The sequence below is a fragment of the Vidua macroura genome, chromosome 3 (genome assembly GCF_024509145.1).
Source record: "Vidua macroura isolate BioBank_ID:100142 chromosome 3, ASM2450914v1, whole genome shotgun sequence".
Lineage (NCBI taxonomy): Eukaryota > Metazoa > Chordata > Aves > Passeriformes > Viduidae > Vidua > Vidua macroura.
This window is the reverse complement of record NC_071573.1, coordinates 36,028,509-36,053,665: the sequence shown is the minus strand read 5'-3', so window position 1 is coordinate 36,053,665 and position 25,157 is coordinate 36,028,509. Positions and strand designations below refer to the sequence as shown.

The window sequence follows — 25,157 nt, the reverse complement described above, 5'->3', positions numbered from 1 at the left end:
GGGAATTTGCAGTGGGCAGCCTTGGCTCAGGAGAGGTGGGTTTGCTCTACATGGTTCGTTCTTGCAGGGCCTTCTGCAAAATATGCCTGGCTGCCTCCACAGAAATTAGTCCAGAGCCACTGGGTGAGGTCTGCAGTGGCAGGGAGAAGATCAGTAGGGTTAGTTTGAAAAAAGGCAGGGATTTTCATCAGGGAGGTAAGGAAGTGTTAAAAGCTTTGAAGGGGACTTCAGGTAGAGAGAGCAGAGCAGCAAACTGATAATGTTATGAAAGTTCAGGTTCCCACAACAGCTGGACTGAGGAAGATTTACAATTTAATGAGGCTGATAATCCCATTAGAGATTAAATTAAGAAGGTTTTTCTGGGAGATCACCAAGAAAATTATGGGTATTGTACTGTAGCTTGGCTCATAATGCCAAGGCTGACATGTACTTCTTGAACTGCAGGACACTGTTTCATTCAGTGTGTCTCATTAAAACAAAGCCTTCAACTCCATCAGTGTTTCACTACAAACAGAAGCAAATTATTGTTATTATTTTTTATTGCCATTACTACTGCTATTATTACTATCATCATCATCTTCCTGGAAACAATATCCAGATTAAAAGATGGAAATATCAACCAGATCTGCAAATCAGCACAGCTCTACTGAGTTGGTTCTCAGACAATCCAGTTGTTTTTATTAGAGCAAATGCTCAGGAGGCAGGGTGACCACATATAAAAAATAATGTATTTAAGGTAACAATTGACATAACTCCTTTAGCTTGGAACTTGCACAAACCACTTTTTATGGCATCCTGCACACCCTAGTGATGGGAAAGTGTTGTATGGAATAATGACTCTGTAACCACAGACTTCAAAAGTATAGAATGTCTGCGGCTGATGGAAATAGCTGTTTCCACATCAATAATCTACTCCCAGGCATATTGAAGCTTAATTGCAAGGCCAGTGGTGATGGGAGGAGGAAGGGTGAACGGCTATCTGCCCATGGCTGCCTCTGCTTTACAGCCACAAACAAAGATTTAATTCATGATAAACTTGAATTTTGCATTGTTTCTCAGGATTTATTGATAACTTCATATGGGACTTCATAGATCAATGGAGTTATTGACTCCTTAGGAGTTAGGAAGAGAGACTGTTTGTATTATTTCTTATAAGCATCACTCTGGCTTATTGTGTTAAATGATTCTATTTTAAGAGTAGTTCTAACACAGCTTTTCTTCCAACTTGTATTTTCTGTCTTCCTTTGAATGAAAAATCCTTTTACTTAAAAGCAATCTCTCACTTTGAGTCCAGATTTTTTTGGTCCATTTTCATGAAGAATTCTGATTTTCTAGTTGAAAATCACAATGGTAGAATGGAGGCAGTTTTGATGTCACAGTCTGTTGCTATTGGACCAAGTCCTAATGCACATGAAATATTTTTTCCTAGCCCTGGCATTGTAAATGAAAGGTGGGCCTAATAGCTTTAAGTCAAAAAATGAGTGGTTTTGTTCTGCAAAACACTGGTATTATTGTTACTCTTTTATTCCCATTGTTCAAATCACAAATATGTTGTCATTTCAGTGTCCAGCAGGATTACTTTAAATCTTCCCTTGCTGGAATCTCATGAGGACACCATGGAGCCTGAGATTCTTAAAAAGCTAATTTCCCCACATTCTCTGGGAAGAGGCCTCAGAATGGTACCTTGAGACTCAAAGATCAGAAGGGAATGGTATTGAAATTCTCCTTTGCTTAACCACTAGTACTTTTAAAGTCTATCAACATTTTTAGCTGTTTAGGATTAGCAGTAACCCAAGTTCTCTAGATGTTATTACTGAGGGGAGGATCAAAGACTAATTGATTCAGATTTCCTGGTCTAGTGATTTTTTTTTTTCCTTTTGTGTTATTTTTTGTTTTAGAAATAGTTAATGGTTAACTGCTCCTTGACGTGTTGGGCAAAGAAGTCTTCCAGGTTTGTAGATGAAAAGATTTTCATCTTTGAAAATATAACCCAAATGTACCCTAGAGGGCAGAGTCATTTAGAGAGAGCTCCTGCACACCTGCTAGGTTACTGGTGCATGCCCACTGCCAGCTCTTTGGAGAGAGGGACCAAGCCCTGGGAAAATGGTGCTGGGTGGAGCCTTCTGCCTCTTGGGAGCAACAAAAATGGAGAAAATGGCCTGTGACTCTCCTGTGTGCAGGTTCTGAGAAAAATACCTCAACCAACAAAAATACTTTTTTTAATTGAGTATTTTGCAAAGAGCTCTCTATAACCCAGCAGGCCATGCTGCTGGCAGATGGCTGTTGCATCTTGGGCCTGCTGGAGGGTCTGAGCCTTTTTTTGAGGGTTGTATTTAATTTTCAGATAGAAGCAGCTTAATTTTTGTTTCATAGCAAATAAAATAATCACAGTGTTGCCCTTTTCAAGAGCTGTCTCTTCTTGGGCCCTGAGCCACTCAGGGGGTACTGCCTGCTTTTCCATCTAAGTGGTGAGCAAGGTTTGTTGTCAGGCCTTTCTCTGTGAGCCTGAGTGTCTGGGGAGAATCTGGGAAGGTCTTTGCAGCTCCCCTCAATGGGAGTACTTCCTTCAGGGTTTCAGGCTCCATTCCTCTCTTCTTTACCTCATGCATCTCAGGGGAAGGGGAGGGGAAAAAAAGAAGGTCAAGTACTGGGAGACTTTGAAGAGTGTGTCTTTACCAAGCTTTGGTTTTTCTCTCTTCCTGGAACTCTTATTACATGATCCTGGTTTTCTGAGCCAATTGTTAGCCCAAGGCCAAATCCTTAACCTTGGGTTAGATAACAAAAGCACAGCTGAGGTGATCTTGACTCCTTTAAAAAGGCTGTCTGCTCTTTGATGCACTCAGAATGAGACGCATAATTCATTTTAGCTCCTAAGGTTGTTCTTAGCATGGGAAATGAGCAACCTCTGTGATAAAAAGTCAGCATGTTAGGGATGTGTGTGTGTGTGTGTGTATGTTTTATGTTGATCTCTGTCTTCCACTGCATTCCACATCCTGGAGGGTGTTGGTGTGTCTAGGGAGAAGTCCAGACCAAATCCTATCTGGAAAGTTTTGCTTTGTGTCTGCATCTGTTCCTACCAAGGCTGAGGACTTTGTGCCAATGATAGAAATCAGCCTTTGGAAAATGTAGCTTTCTGACTTGCAGCTCTAAATGTAATTGGAGTGTATGCTTAGGAGAAATTGGGATCAAGGTTTTTAATGGATGTCAAAACTGGTTTGTGAAGTACAGCCCTCACCAAGGACCTCAGAGGCAAGAGTATGGTGTCATTCAGTTCAATGTCTGGCAGTGCTGTGCAGAAACTCTCCTTTACAGTGTGGAGCTCTCTCCAACAGGTCCTTCATGAGTTTTTCCTTTGGGATAAGACTCCTCTACTTACCCTGTTTTGCTGAAGTCTCTGTGCTGCTCTGTGCTTCTCTTTGGGGATTTATTTGTGCTGTACTCTGATGGCAAGAAACAGCATCACTGGTGCTGTAGTGTCAAGTGGGCTAGGTCACAAAAAGAAGTGGAATTTAGAGGCAGGCTGACAGCAATGGGGAAGGGCTTTTGTGGGTAAAACTTAACAGAAAATGCTGCTAGTCAAATACAACATCAGGAAAAAGAGGAGCAGTAGGGCCTCCAGACTAAGGATAGGAGAGACAGCAAAATACTCAGCTGTGGAGCTGGAATTGGAAAAGTCCCTTGCTGTCCCTATGTGCTAATTCTCAAATAGCTCTTCCTGCCTCCTAAGTGTTTTGTAATGATATGTACCTTGAAGAATTTGGAGATGCCTAAATGCACTGCTGTTTATCCTGTAGGGTAGAGATAGATAGCACCATTATATGGCATAATGACAGGTTTCATCCCTTGGTAACCAGTTTGCATGAGGACCAGGTCTGGCCAGTATTAAATTGGAAAGCAAAGATGGCTTTGTGATTAAGGTGCTGGAGTGGGACGCTGGAAATCTGGGTTCAAGTTGTGGGTCAGCCATAAACTGCCTGTGTGACCTTGAGCAGTATAATTATTCCGAGACTTCAAAGGTATCTATACAATTTGGACACCCATTTTCCAGTCATTTTAATTAACTGGGATGCTTTGAAATGCTCAGCTTTAATCTCTCTGTGCCTAGGATTCTCATTTGGAAAGCCAGGATAATAATATTTCCCTGCTCATGAGGAGGATGTGTGCATTAGGGACTGGGAAGTGTGCAGCTGCTCTGGAGCTTGCAGGCCTGGTGAGAGGGGAAACATGTTGAGGGGTTTAAATCCAGATGTGGATGCTTTGTGCAGGACAAACAGCCCATTCCACATGGGCCGGAACTGGGGAACAGTTCCTTACTGTGATACATTACCTTCGTTTTGGTTCATGGGAGATAAATACCACTGCAACCAAAATATTCACTGAGAGCCACAGCTCATTTCTTCAGGATTTCATTCTGCTCGATAACAACATCTTGCTGTTTCTTTAGTATCCTTTTGTTCTTTAATACTGAACATTAAACTTTTACAAGACAAAATGAGTAGTTATTAACATTTCCACTTCTGGACCCCATAACAAGCTGTGCTCCCCCTTTAACGTCACCTACGGTTCTGTCCCTTTGCCCACTGTTATGTGACTGTGTACTAAAAAGCCTGCAGTGCACACAGGCAGAGGGAAGGGTTAAAATAGCCAAGGGAGTCTTTAATTCCTTCATTTTCTGACTTTCGTGGGTTTAATACACAATCTTAACATTCCATTAGTAAGTAGTTGCATTTTTTTCTCTTTAACCAAAGAGATTAAAGGTTCCTTCAGATTTTGCATTTTTTCACTACTCTTTAGTCATGTCAGTTTTGAGTGCTAGGCAGGCAGAAGGTGAAAATCTGTCCTGTCAGTGGCCATTGCTGCTGCTCCCAGAGCTCACTGATGGATGTCTAGGAGTCCATAGGGGACTGCTGATCCCTAAAGAATGGCTACCTGGGTAGGGAAATATTTCCAAGCCCCTGGATCTTGGGTTCCTCACTGACCATTACCCACTGAGTAAAGGGCTTTGTAAACTGCTTGCAAAACCCCGAAGTGTTACGTCTCTCAGAACATCTGATCCTGCTCATTAGGAAATGAATCAATATGTCAGTGGTAAATAGATGTTGAAATAAGTTTTCATGTTTAAATATGAAGGAAAGAGATGGCTGATGCTCTAAACAGCTTCCCCCAAATCAGCTGCATGGGTGACTTTAGTATGAATCAAATCAGAGTCCTTTTCACTCCTCTGTCCATTGGCCCTTTATCACTGCTCTGTGGGCAAGAAAATCTGACACTCCCACTTTGTGTTAGAGCTGTGCTAGGCTGGCAAGGGAGCAACTTGTCATTTATCATAACTAACCCTTAAATCTGCCTGTCAGGATATGTTTTTCTCCTTGAAATTTGGGGTGCAAAGTAACCATGAACCAGAGTTTCTTTAATGTGCTTGTGGGGTAGGTGAGTAACTATTGCTCAGTTTTATTCTAAATTCTGTGTTCTGAGCATCCTGGACATTGAATGGCAAATTTTGCTCTAAAACTTCACTGAAAGAAGGTAGTGAAAATTCTGGTTGTAATTGCCATTGAAAACTGACAACCAAGAGTTGTAAAGGATTTGGGGTGGTAACTGCTATTTCCAAAGATTTTCCTGTTACTTGGATTTAGTTTTTTACTGAAAGTGAGCTGGTGAGACATATTGTCAAATTATTACTTCATATATGTGCAAGCAAATATCACCTCTAAATATTTTGCAGAATAACAACTGCTTTAGGATTTGTCAACTAAATATTTTCAGATAGCCTCACCTTCTAGAACATGGTTATTTATCTCTGTTTGGTGGATGCACAGTTTAGAAACAAAAGCAAACAAAACAGGAAAAGATTAGGCCCAGATATGTACCAAAAGTTAAAATTACCTTAGGTAAAGAAAACTGTCTTTGTATTTTCCAGGGAAAAATAATGCAATGAATTGACTGAAAAAGAGAAAGAACGAAATATGGCAATGACTTTTCTTGTAGTGGCCTGATTCAGCAAAACTTTCATGTTCTTATTCCCTATTTTGTACTCTTGGCCCATGAAAAACTTTTGGACAAAACTTAATTTAGTGCATTGTTACAAACTCTGATATCTGCCTGATTTTATCAAAGTTCATGAACCTTTGGAGTGGTGACCCCCCTCATGCCTCTAGGGTTCTGGAGAGGGATTTATGGTTTCATGTGCAAAACAGTGTGAAACTTGGCACTTTCACATGGCCTGAACTCCAGGAGCTCTAAGTGAGCTCAAACCAGCTCAGGAGGCATAGTAAAGCTTTATTGAAACTCCCTAGAACTTGGACCAAATTCCATTTTACAAAATCTGGTTCTTAATGTTCTGTCATTGCCTTATCACTGACATGGTGGAAATCCATCCTGCGTGGCTGGTGTGAAATAAATTCAGGAGCATTTTTCAGGTGCTCCAATGAGGATGGTGGCAGTGGTGGTGTTGGAGCAGGAGTGCTCAGAGCCGAAGTCACTGACCCAGAGATGTGAATGGCTCAAGAGTTGGTGTATGGATAGGCCAAGTCCTGAGCTCCTTCCTGCTGAGGAGCCAGGCCAGGCCAGTCATTAGTGCTGTCTGGCAGGGTGAGTGAGTCACAGTCAAATCACACACTCCTTTACATCACCTGCCTTTTTCAGGGCCTGTGCAAACTGCATGCTCCAGCTCATGCTGTAGGCCAGGTTTGCCTCATATTTACTCTCCTTTCACTGAGGCTGGATGATTATGAGGGGGAATTCAGCTAAAGGTCAAAAAACCTATTTGTCCCCTGATTTATAAACCACAAAGGTGCAGCCAGTATCCAGGTTCATTAAAACACAGCATCAGGCTCCTAAAGTTATGCATCTGCAGTTTGGCAGATCCTGTCATTTGTAAAAGAATTGAAGTCCCTGTCAGTCACTGGAACTGACTGAAGCTGGGGATTGAGCCCACAAGGTACAGAAATATTTTACTCATTTCCTGGCCTTGCCCTCTGGACTGTCTGGCTTTGGAGCTTTCATTACTCAGGTAGGTCATGTAATGCCTCTTCTTACCAGGTCCTGAAATGAGCCAGTGTTGCTCACCTGAATTGGCTGTCAGTGAACACTTCTGTGTTGCATTACTGGTATTTCTGCACTGTTTAAAGTACTCCAGGGATTCCCCACTGGTGGATTTGTCAAAATGGACCTTTTTCAAAGCAGCTGTGATTGTTGCATTTACATGGTGTGGATTCCAGCTGTGATCCTACAGTGTGCTCTGATGACAGGCACTTTGGCTGTGAAGTCCCAATAGGAATATTCTGCTATTAACTTATGCACAAGGCTGGTTATCAAGAAGTGGGTTTGTTTTTCTGACCCTTTCAGAACATGAAACTCCCCACACCCACTGCAAGGGGCAGTGTGGTGGGGATAAGGAATTTGGGAGATATATTGAATACATCAGGGACAACATTTTAATGCTGGTGTTGGACAAAGCTGACTGGTGGAAGCTGGACCTGCTGCTCCTGAATAAGGAAGAACTGTTTTGGTAATACTTGGCTGCAGTGTCATAAGATGGCTGGTAAAGAACCTGAGGGAAGTGAGAAAAGCAAGTAATACAATAATGACTCAAAATTTCAAGCATGTGGACTTTGGCTTGTTCAAGGAACTGGTAAGTAGTATCTCCTGGGAGTCTGCCCTGGAGGGCAGAGAGACCCATAGAAGTTGCTTGATCTTCAAGGACAGCCTCCTCAAAGCAGCAGAACAGTCCATCCTGATGTTCAGGATGCTGAGCAGGTATAGCAGGAGGCCAGCGTGACTGAATGGGGAACTCTTGACTGATTTCAAATGCAAAAAGGAACAGTATGGAGGCAAAAGCAGAGACAAGCAACCAAAGGGGAACACAGAAATATTGCCTGGACATGTAGGAACAGAGTTGGGAAAGTTGAAGCTCAGCTGGAGCTGGAACTGATGAGGCTTTTGGATTGTAAGCAAGTTATTTCTACATGCAACACAAGGGAGACCAAGGAAGATGTGGGCCCTCTGCTGAATGAGGCAGCTGATGAAAATAATGGGAAAACGCTCAAGTGTTCAATGTTTTGTCTTGGTTTTCATGAGCAAGACCTACTTTCAGTTCTCTACACATAGTGGCAGAGCTCAAGGGAGGAGGTGGTACATGCATTAAGGAATTAAAGATCTCGTAGGTAAATGAGGCACTACAAGCTCATGAGGTCAGTCAGGGTGATCAGAGGCTGCTGAGGGGCTGAGACTGTTCAACATCTTTTTTGGTGGGCCCTGATAAGACACAGAGCATCCTTAGGGAGTCTGCAGGGGACATGAGGATAGGACAAGTGATTGGTGAGCTGACCAGGGGAACCATCAGAGGAGTGAGGTGGGAAATGAATGCCAGGTCCTGCACCTGGCACAGAAACACATTATGCAGGTGTTGGGGTAACATTTCTTCACCTGGGGAGCTGGAAGACTTGCTGGACCCCACACCAATGTGTCATTGACTTGGCTCCTGCAGGAATAAAAGCCAGTTCTTGCTGTATTGCCTGGCCTGGCCTGGCCATTCCCCTCTGCTCTAGCTCATTAGGATGCCACTGGAGCACTGCATCCAGTTTGGGACTCTGCTAGAAGTACAGGCAAGCTGGGGAGATCTCAGGGAGCTGTGTTGGGTCAGCAGCTGGGCTGGTGACAGCAGGAGAGGTGGGAGAACCTGACTGATTTAGCACTCTGCCATGACCCAAGGGCTGTAGAGGAGATGAAGCCAGGCTCTTCTCAGGTGTGCACAGCAGGAGGAGAGGAGGCCACTGCCGTGGATTAGAGCAAAAAGAAATCTGACTGAATAGGAGCACTTCACAGCACTAATATTTTAGCATTTGAACCATGAGAAATTGTAAAATTTCCACTTTAGAAAGTGGGAAATTTGGAGTTTTCACTTCCTGAACTTGGCTAGTAAAGGTCCTGAACAACCTGATCGAACCTGAAGTTGGACTGGCTCTGTGAGCAGGAGGCTGAGAGAGAAGAGCTTCAGAGGCTCATTAGTATTTCTGATTTTCTGACAGAGTGAAAAAACACTGAGCAAGAGCGATAGATGAAGCAATGTGAATACGGTGAGTTCTTGTTTCTGTGTACACCATGTTACTTCTATTTTGTGCTTGATTTAACAAGCAGAGAAAGAGAAAACATTGTTTTGTTCTTTTCCTTTTTTTTCCTTGTCCCCCAAATCATCAAAAATGTATGGGCAGATGTGCTAAAGTATGCAGATCTGGGTGTCACATACTTGTTGAAGATACTGTCTAATATCAATGAAATAATGTAAGTTATAACTGATCATTTATTTTTGGCAGGTGTTTTTTCTCATAAATAGCAGTTTTGAATGAATCCTAGCAATGGGTTTAAAAGGATCTCTCTGTGTACACAAGAAACCTTAAAGCTAGATTCAACCTGAACTTTCACAACAAAAATTATTCAGTGCAAAATAGGGAATAATTTCAGTAGAAAAATAAAATATTTAATACTTTTTCCCCAGAATTGTAGCATGGACAGGAAGATAATACAAGGACATCTCTGACCAGTTAAAATCTTTTAGAAAGCAAAGTATTTGGCAGCCACTGGCACCTGCTGAAAATACAAGCCCATGCTAGAATATCAGGCTTCTGCTGAAATATGTACTGAGTGTATTTTTGTGTTTTAAATATGACTTCCCATCCTGGTATTTGCAGGTGCATTGTACTAAAGCGAACACAATCATTTTGTTAATTGCAGTTCAAGCTCATTAGGGAACTATAAAGGCAGAAGAATGAATGTAACCGTGCATTAAATGGTAAATGATTTTGGGGTGGAAAGCAGTCAGGTGTGTTGCCCTAGGCTACGATTTTCCCCAAATTAACATACATAGCAAAGAAAGAATGAGGCGGGTGGGAAGAAAGAAAGGCCACAGGTCACCAAAGCAAACCTCCCAAGCTCCAGTGGCACTGGAGGGAAGTGTCAGCTGCACAAGTGCTCAGTCTGCCTGGGACTGGCTCACACCAGTACAGGTTTGGTACTGGCTTTTGGTTCATCCCAGCCAAAACTGGTGAAATCCAAACAGCCTTGTGAATGTGAAACTGAGCTCTGGAAGGTCACAGCACAGTCTGTGAGACCTCTGGGATGGGCAGCGTTCGTGGCTTGTACTGCAAGCCCATTTTGAAGCAGTGTGTGCTTGAGCAAACAGCCAAACATTTCCCTCAGAGTTTGTGGAAGGTTTGTAAACTCGAAAATGTGTTTATTGCAAAGCTTGGTTGCTTCCATCTCCCTGCTGGACTCTCGAGCCAGCAGGGATCTGTGGAATTCCAGATGCTTGGACAAGCACGTTCCTGCTGCCTCAGAATAATAATTACTGAGTGAAATGAAAACCTTGGCCAGCACTTGAGATCTGAGTAGCAACCCTGAGTGTCTCAGGGGTTGGGTCTCCAGATAGACATGGCTCCAAGAGTAGCTCCTTTGGCTGGCCATGATTTGGATCTTCTGGAAAATCAGCTCATTTCTGTTGCCTCTTGTTTTCTGCTTTACCTTTGCTTTAAGTGGAAATAGTTGTTTTGAGCAAGGAGGAAGGTGCTGGGAGAACTGAATGCAGAACTGAGTGAGAATTTTCCCCTGGAATGATTTCAACTGATACTGATAGGGGTTGTTTTATGCAGTAACCCCTATTTTTTTTTTCTTTGCTCGTGTCTGTTTCCCAAAAAAGTTTCCATTTTATGCTGCTCTAGAGCTCTGTTTAAGCAGTCTCCCAAGGCAGAAGTTTTGTGACTTTCAGAATATATCTGTAATAGTTGAATGGCAATTGAGGTGCAAATGACCTGGGTTTTTTTCTTAAAGCTTTCAGAGTAAGAGCTGTTTTCTGTCTAGTCCTAAAAAATTCTTTGATAGAAAAGAGAGAGAGAAATACCATGATTTATTAATGCTTCTGTCTGGTAAAACAATATACTCCTTAGCCAGTGTTTAATCATATTGGGTTCAATTTCTTTGTTCTTTAGTTGTTTCCCAAAGAGAAAACAGACTTCTGTGGACAGTCTTTGCTCCAAGCTTAAACATAGCTATGAAAAGCAATTAGTCCAAATTAGCAAAAGTGCGTATAATAGTCACTAATTTTATAATTATTCACAAAAATAATTGCACTCTAAAGCCCCAAAAGTGTACATAATAGACAGGAGGATAAATATTTTTTTTTCTTCTCCCTCTCATGTAGCTGGTGCTGTGTAGGGTTAGGGGAGAGCTTCTGGAATGGACTTGGTTGAATCTTTTCCAGCAAATGCTCTGTTCTTTGAAGTCCCAGCTTTGGCAGCTGCAGCCAACTTGACTGTCCAACATGAGACCAGTAAAACCAGATTTTGCTGGTAGACTTGGTCTCCGTGAGGCTTCCTTTTGAAGAACCAAATATGAACAGTTCATTTGCTTTTGGAGGCACGTCGTATGTAACGAGATGGATATTTGTTCCTAACAACTTAAACACAGAGGTGTGTTCTCCTGTCTGCTGGGTCTATTCCCAGTTAATTCACTTGCAGCTTTTCTTAGCACATTTTTTATTTGCCTGTTATGTGTAGTAGGTCTGCAAAGACAATGTAGGCAACTTTGTGAGTGTAAAATGAAAGTTCTCAGCTTGAGATAGACAGATGATGAACTGCTCAGCCCAGTGAGGGAAAAGTAAGAATAAAAAACATTCTTGCCTGACAGCTGATCAAAAGTCATAATATTTAAAAATCAACCATGTCCATGGCTAGACTGGTACAAAAGTCACCTTTATTAGTGGCATATAGGCAAATATAGTAGAAATACTTTGTAAATACTATAGGAAGGAATTTCAGCCACAGTGGAGTTTTCTGTTATTGTGATAGGTGGATCTGAAATCTAAAACTTCCCAGGCATTTGCTGTAAATCAGGACAAACTCTTCACAATGTAGGAGTTTCCGTGGCAGAACTTCTCTGTGTGTGTGTGTGTGTGTATGGCATGTGGCTGAAGTGGGACTGACACCAGCTTTTTGGGAAAAGGAAAAAAAAAAGTTTTTCTTGCCTTGAAAACAGCAAGATATCTGCCAGTTTGAGCAGCTCTAGCACCACCGTGCTGTTGAGATTTGGCAGCAGAGTGACTTTCACTTTGCTGCCAAACCCGGCCACTTAATGAACATTTCAAACCTCTCCCCTTGCACGTGCTCGGCTGATGTTTGAGGGGAAGCCCTGGAAAGCCTGGGCTTTGCAAAGCCGGCTGGGGCTTCTCCCTGCTCTGGGGTGGCTGCTGTGCCGCAGCCCCCAGCCAGGATGGGTCTGTCCCTCGGGGAGATGGAGGGCGACACGAGGGAGGAATTGCTCTGTAATTGCAGCTGTATTTCCAGGAGCGGGGTAACCTCGGGAACGCCTGCACGGCTGGGGAGGATCTCTCTGTGCTCGCAGAGCTGCTCTGCCCCTCCATGCATAGGTACAAACGGAATAGAGCACGAGACTGCTGTGTTTTGGAGAGGTGGTATAGAAAAGCTTGGGTTCAGCATGTTTCCTTCCAGAATCCTGACGTGGAGCTGGCATTCTTCCCTTCCAAAGGCCCCAGACAAATCTTCTCAGCTCCCTCTTGGCTGCACAGCAAAAGGCACCGTGCTGTATCTTCACACAGGTCAGGTCCTATGTTTGCTCGTACTACTGGAGTCTCTTCAGCAACTCCAAAGGTCCCAGCCCTGATGGAATTTGCTTCCAGCTGTTCAGTGTATTTTTGTAGCTTTATTTTGAATTTTTTTTTTTTAAGTCAAGGACATCACACACATGTGTGCAAACTGTATTTAAAAATGTTTAGGATATACCAAAATTATCTTGCAACTTTAATTCTCGTCCCAGCTCTACTCCCATTTTCTGTGCTATGATACAGCCTTTAATTAGACTACTACAATTACAGACCTGCTTGGGGAATGAATCAGGGTTGTGTGGTAAAAGACACCATTGTCCAAGGATCTCTACCCCATTTCTGGCAGGAGTGGAAAGATGAATGGTGAGGTGGGGGTTTGTGGAAAGAGGAAAAAGTATTAAAGGCTGTTCAGATATTCACAAGGGAATTACCACTTTCAGTGCTTCTGCCAGAGTGATTCCAGGCAAGTTGCTTAAACCAAACTCTTCATGGGTGGTCACTAATTTAAGTGATCCTCCTATTCTGCATATCTGACTTGAGACTCAAGGTACTGACCTGAAAATCTGGGCAGTTGCAGGAGACGCTCAGGAGAGCTGCAGTGTAGAAAATACCATTGTAGAGCTCTGAAAAATGAAAAATCTTTGGCATGCCTCTTTGCACTGTCTCCATAGCCATGGATGCTTCAGCTCCCCTTTTCCTTCCTTGCTTCCCACCCTGTGAAACTGGGGAAAGCTCATTCTTTCTCCATGCTATGAAACAGCAAAGATAAATTCATATCTGTGCCATGTACAGAGAGCTGTGACACACCAAGGCACTGCTGCTCTGCCTCTGGGTTGAGTCCTGGGTGCCCGAGGGGGTCTGAGAGCACACGGGTGCTCTGGGGCTCATCACACCAGGACCAAATGGCTTTGGGGGGTCAGAGCAGCCTCTTTCTCTCCCCTGCCAGGAAAACGGGACTGGGCTGTGCCATCATGCACATGCATGAGGAGAGGGAAAATGGCTCCATTTACCGTAATTCTGCCTTTTCCTCACTTTTGAGTGCTTGGCTTTGCAGGAACATTAAGTCGTCTTTATCTGTCTGAGCAGCAAACATCCCCACACACCCCCCAGCAAAAAAATACTTTCCTAATGGTCCTTCCAGGCAGAAGAGCTGCCTTACTGGCTTGTTATTAGGAAGAAAACTTGCAGGCACAAATGTTGATCTTCTGCTGCACAGGAGTTTATGGCTGGTTAAAAGGTTTCTGAAAATAGGTTTGATTTAAATAAAACAAACTCTCTCCACTTGAATTTTTCATGTGCGAATGCTTCAAAGAGCGCTTCTATAGACGTCATTACAGCACATGCCATTGCGTGCCAAATTAGAAGTTTCAGGGTATTTGAAATTAGGCATCTGTTATCTCTTGCCTGGGGTTTACTTAAGGAAAACAAGAATTCAGAACATGAATGCGCGCAATCTTTACAAAAATACCAATGTTTACAGTCTGACCTTTACTTTCTAGTGTTTAACTAAGGGCTAAGTATTTGGACTTATGCTTTGGCTTATAAATGTTTATCGTCTAGTAGGGATGACACCAGAGTTCTTGCAAAAATAAGATTTCCTTGGAATAATGTGACTGAAATAAGTTCCACAGTAAGGGGAAGAAAGGGAAATGGTTGGGATTTTCTGGGCAGGTGTCCTTGCCCTGCCAGCAGCCCTCCTTTTCTGGGGGTGGCAGCACAGTTCTGCACTCCCTGGCCCCGTGCTGTTCCTGTCTCCAGGTAAAATCCAGGACCCTGGGGGAGGCCCCAAAAACCATCCTGCAAATGTGGTGGCAGCGCTGGGCAGGGGAAGAGCTGCAGTGATGTGAGCCAAGGGGCAAGTTCATCCCACAGTATGAGCCTTGTGAAAGGTGTCTTGCAATAGTGTGGCTGTTCCTGCAGCTGTGCAGGAAAACCTGCTGGGTTTTGTCCTGGTTTTCTACAGAATTATATAGAAGGCTGTAACAGGTGGAATTTCTGATTAATGTTTTTAAAAAGCTGAAAGAAGGAAAGGGAATGGGGTCAGATATGGTGTAGGAAGGGCCACAAGGAGCTATCATGTAGCTCCAAGTTTTCACTTTTTCTCCCTTACCACACAGCATCCTGCTTTTCCAGGTTCCTGAGCACCTGAAGCTGTTGCCATTCTCTGTAGGGGATGCTGGGGCTGCGCCTTGGCTAGAAGGTGGTACTTTTCACTTTGCCTTTTCCATAGATGCAGGAAGTCATTAGGAATTCATTTCAGGAAAGGTGGCTCAAGGAGCCATTCCTGTGTCTCTTTTTCTCTGCTGTTGTAAACGTGCAGGGATGATGTTTGGATTCCTCTGCTGTCTGTGTGGACAGCTCTGGCTAAGTCTTTCATAGGTTTCTTTTATCAATTCTGTTTATTGGTGAGCTTATTGCTTGATTTCTTTCCCTTCTTGTACCATTTTTTTCACTTGGCTAAAGAACAAACTCCTCTTCCTTCTCTCTTTGCATGTATTATTCATTTTCTTTTCCCCCAAATTTGCAAGTGAATCAAATGTGAAGCGGGTTGACAAGCTTTCTGACAGTGTTTCCAGCATTAGATATGACTCATTAACCCAGCCTTGAGGAGATGTAGAAGTCCAATGAAACCTATTCAAGATCTTGTTTTGGAAGGTGTGCAGGAATAGGGAACAAGAGGTCTTTTACCATATCTTACCTTCCTTTCCTCTCCAGGAACAGGGCTGCTAAGTTTTGTTTCCTGCCTGCCTTTGAAGATATTTTTTAGTCTATTAAGTAGTGGAGATATTCTGATGTTGATGGTTTTGCAGGCCTGGTGGTAAGGAAGATAGTCCCACCTCTGCCCTGTCCTCCTCCCTGTGTAACCTTGCCCTGTAGGGTAAGAGCAACGTGTGTGAAACACAAGCTTTTGAATCCACAGGCCATTTTTTACCTCTAGAATAGACAGAGGTGCAAACACAATTTGTGGGGCTGCCCATTTATCCAATTTTCTGATAGAGACAAAGCTGCTCATTAGCTCACATGAACTTGAGAGCAGCAAAAAAAAAAAAAAAAAAATCCTCTAAGTTATCACATTAGACTCTCATCTCAGTTACAAGAGCCTGAGTGACTCCAGTGGTTTTGGGAAGGCTATTCCTAATGGCTAATGGGTCACTTTGAGCAGGATGTAGCCCACCTTGATTTATAAGTATTTAATCCTGGTTCATGTATTAGCAGATAACGGCAATGCTAATTTGGTCTGAGCACTAGAGGTGACCTATGGATGTGCCAGCTGGAGTCATCTGGCCACAGGAAAAGCAGAGATTCTCAGATTTAAGACAGGCTTGCAGTCTGTTAGACTGGACATACATGTTTATTTAAATTATTTACTCTTAGTTAGCAAGGAACATTTTTCCCCCCCCCTCAGTTTGGAACAATTTGTCTCCCAGATTGGGTGGCCAGAATTTGGATTCAGATTTTGCTGAGAAAGCTGCTTGACATGATCCACCTTTCTCTGTGTCTGCTATTTCAGGGTCCTTCAGCTATTTTCCCTCTGCTTTCAGCATTGTGGTTTCTAAATACCTCTTCCTTTCAATGGCCAGTGGCAGATGAATTCCTTTTTCTCTCCTATGAACTAAGAGATGGAGCAAAGGGAAAGTGCAGCCACTGGAATACCAGTGTTTCCATCAAAGTTATGTATCCTCTGTTAGGACAGCTTCCAAGTCCAATGAGCGTTTATGTGGAGCAGTTGAATTTAATAGCTCAGCATCTGAATAGTGCCATTATATTTTTTTCATGCAACTTTCCGATACTTTTTTCCACTTTACCCACTTTTCCAACCAGGCCATTGTGCAGTGTTATCTCTGAAACCACTGTTAGATAACACTGGACAATCAGTGGTACAGAACAGACATATCCACTCCTCTATCAGTATAGTTGTGACAAGGGAGCTTGTCCTAATGGGGTGACTGGTAGGAAGCTGGCTGCTTTCCTCTATCTGCAAATGCTGGTTTGATGTTGTCAGCTGCATGTTTTGGTTCAGATTTTGGTACGTGCATGCCGATTTCACTGCTGTTCTCATGTGCCTCCTGTGTGTCTCTCAGGTTTGTAGGGATTGCCTGGTGACCTGGACGGCAGCCTCTCACCATGCTGTAGTAAAACAAAAAGAAATAAAAGGAAGGAGAAAATCCTCCTTACCCACTAAAACACTGTGAAACGCACACACAAACCCCCCAGCTCCATTAGAACATTTGGGTTGATTGCCAGTGGAGGGTGCAATGCAGAGCAAACATTTCCTCTCAGCTTTCTAAGCTGTGTGCTGGGCAAAGCAAACATCACAAAGGCAGACAGCAGGCCCTGCCAGGCAAGGTCAGGGCTGTGTGACTGGTGACAAGCTGTGGTTTGAAAATCCCACCAGTGACAGGAACAGCACACAATTTTACTGAAAAGTGGCTTTTCTGGGCTTTTATCATACTTGCATTGTATTGGCATCTCTGCAGTGAGAGAGGATCAGATCTCTTAAAGGAGGGACCTGCCCTGTGTTTTTTGTCCTTTTATGACCTTTTCTTATGTTTTGGGTGAAAGACAACCTGTGTGATACCTATTTCCAGATGTGATTGGGGAACAAGCTTCATCAAACACACGAATATCCCCAAGCTTTCAGTTTTCAACCTGAGCTTTAAACCGAATTATGAGCAATTTTAAATGTCACTACCAACACAGGCAAAATCACATTTAAACCTGAGGGTCTGCTGTTAAGTTTTACCTTCAAAACTTTTGTAAAGAGTCCATGCCTAACATCACTTTGGTCACCTGGCCCCGGCATCCACCACGCCCCTCTTTTTTCACATTTCTGGTTTGTTGTTGAACTCTCCTTGTTTTGTAACAGGACTGTAAGAGTGTGAAGCCCGTAGCTCCACTGGCAGGTGAGTGCTGCTATCTCCGCTGCTCTGCCGGGGTGCCAGACTTTTCCTGGAAGCAGGGAAATGCTGTCTCAGCCGGTGGAGAGGCTGCACTGTCTCTCAGCACCTTTCCTGTTGCTGGGGATTGGAAAAGCTGCTTGCTCTGGGAGCAGATGGCCATCTCTCCACCCATCCTCTCAGGCATGGGGAGGCAGCCAAAACCCAGCTTAAAAGAGCAAAGCGTAACCTGTTCAAAGGAGAAAAGAAAGGAACGTTTTTTCAAACAGCTTAATGAAGCACTTGTTAAGGACTGCCAGGGACAGATTTCCATTTTACACAGGATATTCATTAGGAAAGTAAACACCCTCCAGCACCATTTGTAGGAACAAAGCAGCTTGCATTTTCTAACGAGGTGTTAATTTAATGGAGGGGACTGGTAGAGGAGCAGGAGGCAGCTACGAGCGACGGACACCTTTTCCTGGGAGGAGGGGGCAGCTGTGCCGTTCTGCTTTGTGGGGTGGTGGAGGAAGGTGGGGGCCGAGCCCCACAGCCGGGCAGGGCCGGCCCTGGGCGGGGAGCTGGGAGCGTGCGGAGCTCAAAGTGGGGCCCTCCAGACCCACGAGTCTCAGCTGAACAAGCCGCTCCCCTCCAGGCGATGGTTTCAGGGTAACCTTGTGGGCACTTTTTTCCCAGGCACAAAGATTGATGGGATGGATCTGTAGGGGCAACTCCCCTTTGCTGCCCCCGGGCAGGAGCCCAGAAACCCATTTGAGTGGTGGCCATGCTCCTGCTCTGGACCCTGCTCCAGGGCCTGGAGTCTTCAGACTTTTCAAGTCTGCTCTCAGGGTCCCTGATGCTTACTGTGACGCCAGGGCAGGGTAAAGTAGCAGGTCCTCAGGTGTCAAAAGAGCCAGATATTTGTTTCACAAGGAAAAAAATCCCGTGGAAGGGTTTCACATTTTTTTTTCCCTTCAAATGAAATGAAAAAAATTCTAACTAATTTCCTTTCTGTGGGAAATTGTCCTTCTGAAGCTGATCCCACACACAGACACTCGTGAAATGTCACAGCTTATTGCAAAATAGAAGCATGGCAGATTAGCCACCTCTGCTCTGGTTATGATATCCATGGATTTGTGACTCACTGGCCAGACAGAGCTGGTGCAGGGCTACGGTGTGTTCAGCAGTGGGTCACCCTGAGTGAGGCACATCCCTGGGGTCACTCAGAGGAAAGGGAAGGAGGTGGAGTGTCCCAGCTGGCTTTTCTGGAGAGGTGGGAAGCACCTGGAACACTTCGCCCTGCTGCACTGGGGGATGGAGGTAATATGTGTGCTCCCAGCATGAGCCAGGTGTCACCGAGGGAGGGCTGGGAGGTGAGGGCGAGTTTTTCTGCATCTCATGCCAGGACTTTAGCCTCAAGCTTATCCCTTATTTTCATACGTGTGTGTAATTCTCACCGGGGAATTTCTGCCAGAGCATCCAACCAGCAGAGTCACTCCCTGTGGGGACAGGGCCAAGGCAACCTGCCCTCCCAGCTCTGGGAGAATGGGAATGCCTGTGGAGCTTGGTTGGGGACGAGGTTTAGGAGTTGGAGGTGAAAGCACATGACATGAGGCTAAATCTCATTTAAGACCCTATCCTGTTTTTTTGAGCAGAGCACACAGCACATGGGAGAGGAGAACAGAAATAAGGCCACAGGAGAAATTCTGCCTGTGAACCCATACAGTCATTGAGAACACTAGCACAAATGAGGTCATTTCTCATGTTTATATTTCTGCATGCATTGTACAATTCCTGTTCGTTCCTTCTCCTCATGTCACTGAGATGTGAGGAGAATTTCCTGCGCACGCACGGCATTGTTGTTGTAGGGCTTTTGTGAGCATAAACCACTTCAAGTGGTGAGGAGGAACAATACTCTGTTCTGGCAACAAAAGCACAAAGTTAGGGGAACTCCCACTCCCTCAAATAATTTTCCTTCTGGCTGCTTGATTAATATTTTATTTGAGGATTAGGAGAAGTGGCTGCATTTAGCAGCGGCTGACTCGCTCTGGCTCTCTCAGGATGCTGAGGTTGCTCCCAGCCTGGCAGAGCTGGGGCAGCTGGGGAGGGGCTTGGGGAGAGCCCACGTGGAGCCCCCCTTTCCCAATGCATTGTAGGTTTTCTGTCAGACCTAAAAGCAAAAAGCACATTGGGAGGGGGAGTGTTCGCTTTGCAGTCTCTCACCTTGAGGTGTGCTTTACTCGCCACAGTGGGACAAGTTGGAAATAAGTGGAAATAAGTGTCTCCTTAGGCTTTGGGATGCTGTGAAATAGGAATATGGGTATTCCTTTGCCTACTGAATAAAAAATGCTGGTTTACACTGGGAGTGAAGGCTGGTGGGACATGTTCAATCCCAGGGTCCTTGTCAGTGGGCCAGGTTTGGAGTGATGCAAAATGAGTCAATATTCCACCAGAGTCCAATTAAAAGCAGGCATGCAAATGAAGATCATCTGCCCACCCCTTCATCCTGCCCCCCACCTCTGCCTCAGCTCTGATATGGTGGCTTAGGGCAGCAGAGCTTTCCTGAAGTCGGCCAACAAAGCCATTCCAGAGCTGTCTCCTAAGCCCTAGGCTTGAGGGGAGCTGTGGAAATGCAGGGCTGAGGCTCGGGGAGAGAGAACCATCCCTGAGAGCAGCCCCGAGGCTGCTGCAATGAGCACAGCTTTCCTTGCCCTCCACTCCCTTGCAGCACATCTAGAACCCAACTTTGCTGTTGTCCCACCTGAGCCAGGGGACAGGCATGGGGCAGTGCCATAGTCCAGCAGCCAGACCTGAGAGAAATTGTGGTGCCCCAGACACTGCAGTAACATCCCTCTTCCAAAATCACACTAGGAAGAGGCTTCAGAGTGCAAAAAACAACAGAGAAAGGAAAAAAAAACCTGAATAAAAAGCCAAGCCTCATGTAAACCCCAGGGCTGGAGGAATAAAAGTGCCAGAAAACATTTATATTGGGCTCCCTTGATATCAACACAGATTAAATGGATCCCCATACTTCCCTCCAAACCGCAGCCTCTAAAGTTGATTCCAAATCCCATCCCCACTTTAATTTAAGGGCCTCCCAATTAGACCATTGGATGCCTTTCAAAGCTTTGTATAAACTGGAGAGGATGCATCCAGCAGCAAAGGCTTGTCTCCTCTGGGGCAGCCACCAGCCGGAGCGTGCTGCCCAGGCTGCCCCGGCTCTGGCAGGGAAATCCGGGGGCCAAACGTGGTGTCCTTGTGGCCCATGGAGGGCAGCTCCACCCTGCTGCCTCAGGACAGGTTTCTGCTCCACTCATTTGGTGTTAGAAATTCCTCAGTGCTGCTGCCAGGGGCTGGAAGTGGCAGGGCTGGGGAAGCGAGATGTTCTCTGGTGCACTGACTGAAGTGGGAAAATCTCAGGAGATGGAAAAAAAAAATCCTTTTGGGTTGATTTGAAATGTTTTTGCTGTTCTTCCTCTTTCCTCATCCCCCAAACCAGCAAAAAAAAAAAAAAAAACAACCAAAAAAAAAACAACTCAAAAAAACCCCAAAAAAACAAAACCAAAAAAAAAAAAAAACCAACCAAAACCCAAAAAACCACACACACAAAAAAAAAAAAAAAAAAAAAAAAAAAAAACAAAAAACCAAAAAAACCCCAAAAAACCCCAAAAAAACCAAACAAACCAACCAAAAAAAAAAACCAACCAAACCAAAAAACTCATTACAGAACATGGCACAAATTCAAATAGTTTTGGTCATGCTGTATTTTTCACAATTGATTTTAAAGACTTGTTGTTGTTGCCCAGAACAAGGATCCTCCTATATTTTCATAAGAAATAATACAGTCCTAGGTGGTGGAATCTTTCAGTGGGAGAAGGGAGAACCAGAGTTTTTTTCATTCCTGTATGAACCCCAAATGTTTCCTACCACCCCACTTGCATCCCTTCTCCCACCTGCCTCTGCTCCAGAGGCTGCTCCCTCTCCTGGAGTTTGTGGGTGATGGCTGTCTCCAGGACTGAGCTGTCCCATGTGTGGAGGGGAGACAGGGAGATGTCCCAGGGAGTGTAGGGGAAGAGAGCTGTGGGCACAGCCACCTTCCTGCAAGTGCTGGACAGGGACCAGTGAATGACTTCTTGTTCTAGGGGTCCCACAGGATGGCTGGAAAAGGCCTCCTTAAGGTGGCAAGTGACATTGGGTGGCTGCCATGCTCTTGCATTTCTTCTGTTGCTCCCCAGTTCTGTCATTTCCCACCTGCATTCTCCATCCTGTGCAGCTGCTGGATGTCAGATCTGAACAGATTCTGGGTCCTGTCCCAGTCTGCTTGGAGATCAGGAGCTTCCACTCAGAGTACCCTGGATTTCCAAAGAAATGAACCAAGCCCTCCAGAGCTAGATAATTTTATTAAGCTGCATATTGATGGAAATGTGATTGTTGTCCTAACTTTAAATATCTGCCACCAGGCTGTTGAGCTCAAACTCAATCTTACTGGGCCAGCTCATTGCACTGGCACTAACTGGCTTCAATGAGTGGATTAATTTAATAATCAATGATTAAATGAGCAAAGGGTAGGGAAGTCATTCACTTGGGCTTTTCCACATCAGTTTAGGTCTGGACTTCCTGAGGAGCTGGAGCTGCAGGGAGTCATGAACCTTGGTCTGTCACTCAGCAGGTTCTTCACTTTTTGGACCAGCCTATGGGTGCCAAATAAAGGATTTGATATTTTTTTCATCTCTTTAAAGTCAGTTTTCATCAAATGCCCTATTTGGCATAGTTCAAATTAGAGGCATAGTTCAAATTAGTTCAGATTTGGCAGAGGAGTGGAGCACTTACAGGATGGCCAATTTGCTGCTGCCACTAATGCCAACTGCTTCAAACTACTGAGCCTTGAGTGAGGCATGTAGGGCCCGACGGAACTTTAAGTTCTTTTTTTCATATGCACAAGAATGTCCCATTTTTATCAGTCTTCCCTTGAAACATGAGAATTCTTCTTAAAAAAAAAAAAACCCAACAGGCAGGGAAAAAATAATTGCAAAACCAAAGGATAAGTTTGTGTCTCTTTTAATGTAAAAACCACAACGTCACCATTAAACTGTCAAATTATCCTCTGTTTAATTTCTATATAAAATTTAAAACTTTCTGCAGACAGACAATAAACCTGAAGGTGATAGGACCTGTTTCTGTTTCCATTGAAGTTGGTGGCAAACCTCCCATTTATTTTGGTATGTAGGATCAAACTCCCAGCACATAAATAATCCGGCACTGAAGGTGCTCTGTGATTCTTCTGTCCATGTCTCTCCCTTCCTCTCTGAAAACTTCTGAGGCTGGGCTCAACACTGATCTCATGCACAGGCTGGGAGCATCTTTATTTCTTTATTTCCTTTTTTTTTTTTTTTTTCCTCCCCCTTCTCTTCTTTGTGGGTTTTGATCTCTCCCTTTGAAATGGAAGCAGATTCCCTGCAGGGTGCTTTGTGATCATTTGCTGGGTGTAGTCGCATGCTTTCACTTCTTGCTGTAGGTGAAATGGCTCATGTGCAAGGATATTAACTCTCTGCTAGGCAGGAGCAATGTGCTGCATTCCTTCTGTTTTCTTGGATGCTTAACAGAGGAGGCAGCTTCCCCCCAGCCTCATAAAGCCTCGGTGTGTGCCTGGAGTCGTGCAAGATGTGTGAGAGGAGATGTTTTAGGGAAAGCCAGGTCTTGGACAGACCCATGTGTACAGTTAGCCTGGGATAGCTGTGCTAAATAGAAGATGTCACCTCTTCCTGTAAATTCATGCCCAATCTGATGCTTGTTGTCATCTATGATCTACTGCTGTAGGAGAAAATGTCATTTCCTGTTAGTTTCACTGGAATGAAGCCCTTGGAGCGGGAAGGTGAGGAGGGAAATTACAGTGATGGGATAAGTGTTGGGAGAAAAAAAAAAAAAAAAAAAAAAAGGTCTGTTTTAACAGGAGAGGTCTGGTTAGGCCCAGCCCAGAGAAGTATGTAAGAATGTGCTTGTGATATGCTTCCAACTGAATTTTTAAGCCTATACTTAACTATAAGCATGAGTATCTCATTGCTTAAGGTTAAGCATGTGCTGAAATACTCATCTGGAGGTAAGCCCTGGCTGGCAAGGCTGGAAGAAACAGAGATCACATAATCAACCTCCAAAGCAAGAGCCTAATCCTACCCAGTTAGCTATTCTGGGGGAGTTTCCAGGAAGGCAAAGAGGTTGCAGGAGGTGGATCTGCATCTCTGATCTTACAAATTTCCTGGCAGGTGCAAAAGTGACTGCTCTGAACAATACTGGAGGTGTTTGCAGGATTGGCCTAAGGCTTTGTCTGCAGTAGCAGATGAGGTTAGCAGGCTATTTAAAACAAACAGCCCCACCTTCCTCCAAAAATTTCATGAAGATTTCAGCCCCTGTGGTTGTGGTGTGATTTTAAAAAAGATTTAAGCTCTGAAACTGTTCCTATACCTCTAGAAAAAATCAGTCTTTCCTCTTTTGCTTCAATCAGTTTTGTAAACTCATATCCTGAAGTCACATCTGTATTACAGAGTTAGGCTGGGCATCTCTTCTTACACTCTTGCGTCTTGGATTTTCTTATTATTTTTTAAGAAAACCCTGGGTGATGCTAAGCAATTCTTCTTTAAATGATGTTTACTTATTAAGTGGGAATTTTAACAGGAAATTTTCCAAATCACTGTGCTTAAAGAATGTGTGTGTGTTTGTGTAATGGGGTAAGCTATGCTCTTTACTCCTGACAAAATATATGTGCACACACATGCACGAAATAACAAGGAAGAAAGGGAAAGGAAAAGCATTTGCTTCGGGATACAGAATGCAAAACTGGTTTTATTTTACGCCCTTGGAGAACGTTACAACATCAATTAATGTTGTGCCATCTCTTACCCTCTGTGAAATACAGGATGGTGTTTATAGCAAGCAGAGAGAGAGGCAAACACCAAAGGAGAGAACACAAGACCAGGGTGGGTGCACTGCTGCAGGGGCTAAGGTGGCCACGCTCTGCTGGGGGCTCAGGGCGGGGCTTTGGGCACTCCAGGCTCCAACAAACTGGGCTGAAGGTCCTGTTTTCATTGCTTCTGGCAAAGACACTGTTGATAAAGCCCCTGGATTTCTTCTATCTAGTGGAGACGTGAAGGAGGTGATTGAAGTGTTTCCAGGTGTTCCTGGCTCCAGAGAACTCTCAGGAGGGTTTCTGGTGTGCTGGTGGTTTGTGCTCTGCACTCGGGGTCTGTCAGCAGCCCCTGGTCTGTCCTGCAGCACCACAACCCTGGGACAGCTGGGACAGCCTGGCCACCCCTCAGGGACAGCAGGACCACTCCCATCATCTGAGTCTTTGCTGCCAAAGTGCCTGGTGGCTCTAGGAACGCCCTCTGCAGTCACTGCTTCAGCCTCTGGTTTAGCTGGCTTGCACTGCAGAAAAGGTCTGGTTCTCAAATCCCAGCAACGTGTTTGGAGGCCAGGCTGGGTTTGCTCCAGGATGAAACAATCAGGTGGAATAACATGGATGATCATCATATGGCATGGGTACACTGGTAAGGCACTGGGTGGTGGGTGGCTCCTAGACAGGGTTCCAGCAAAGACCTCGCCCTTGGATTTTCACGGAGCTGATGATCCACAGAAAAAGGTAACAACGCGCTGGAAACAATAGAAGTTGTCTG

General features: G+C 44.4%; 1 protein-coding gene across 2 annotated transcripts in view; it reads left to right on the top strand.

Moving 5' to 3' along the window:
- Positions 1 to 25,032, top strand: part of BMP2 (bone morphogenetic protein 2) — a 35,003-nt gene extending 9,971 nt beyond the window's left edge. The window contains exons 5-7 of one of the 2 annotated variants that reach the window (XR_008436553.1): positions 9,030 to 9,077; positions 9,213 to 9,282; positions 24,401 to 25,032. The gene's annotated coding sequence lies outside the window, so the exon portion shown is untranslated. Of the gene's footprint in view, positions 1 to 9,029; positions 9,078 to 9,212; positions 9,283 to 9,496; positions 9,538 to 24,400 lie in introns of those variants that run through there. The other variant, XR_008436554.1, reaches the window with a different exon arrangement.
- The last annotated feature ends 125 nt before the right edge of the window (positions 25,033 to 25,157 follow it).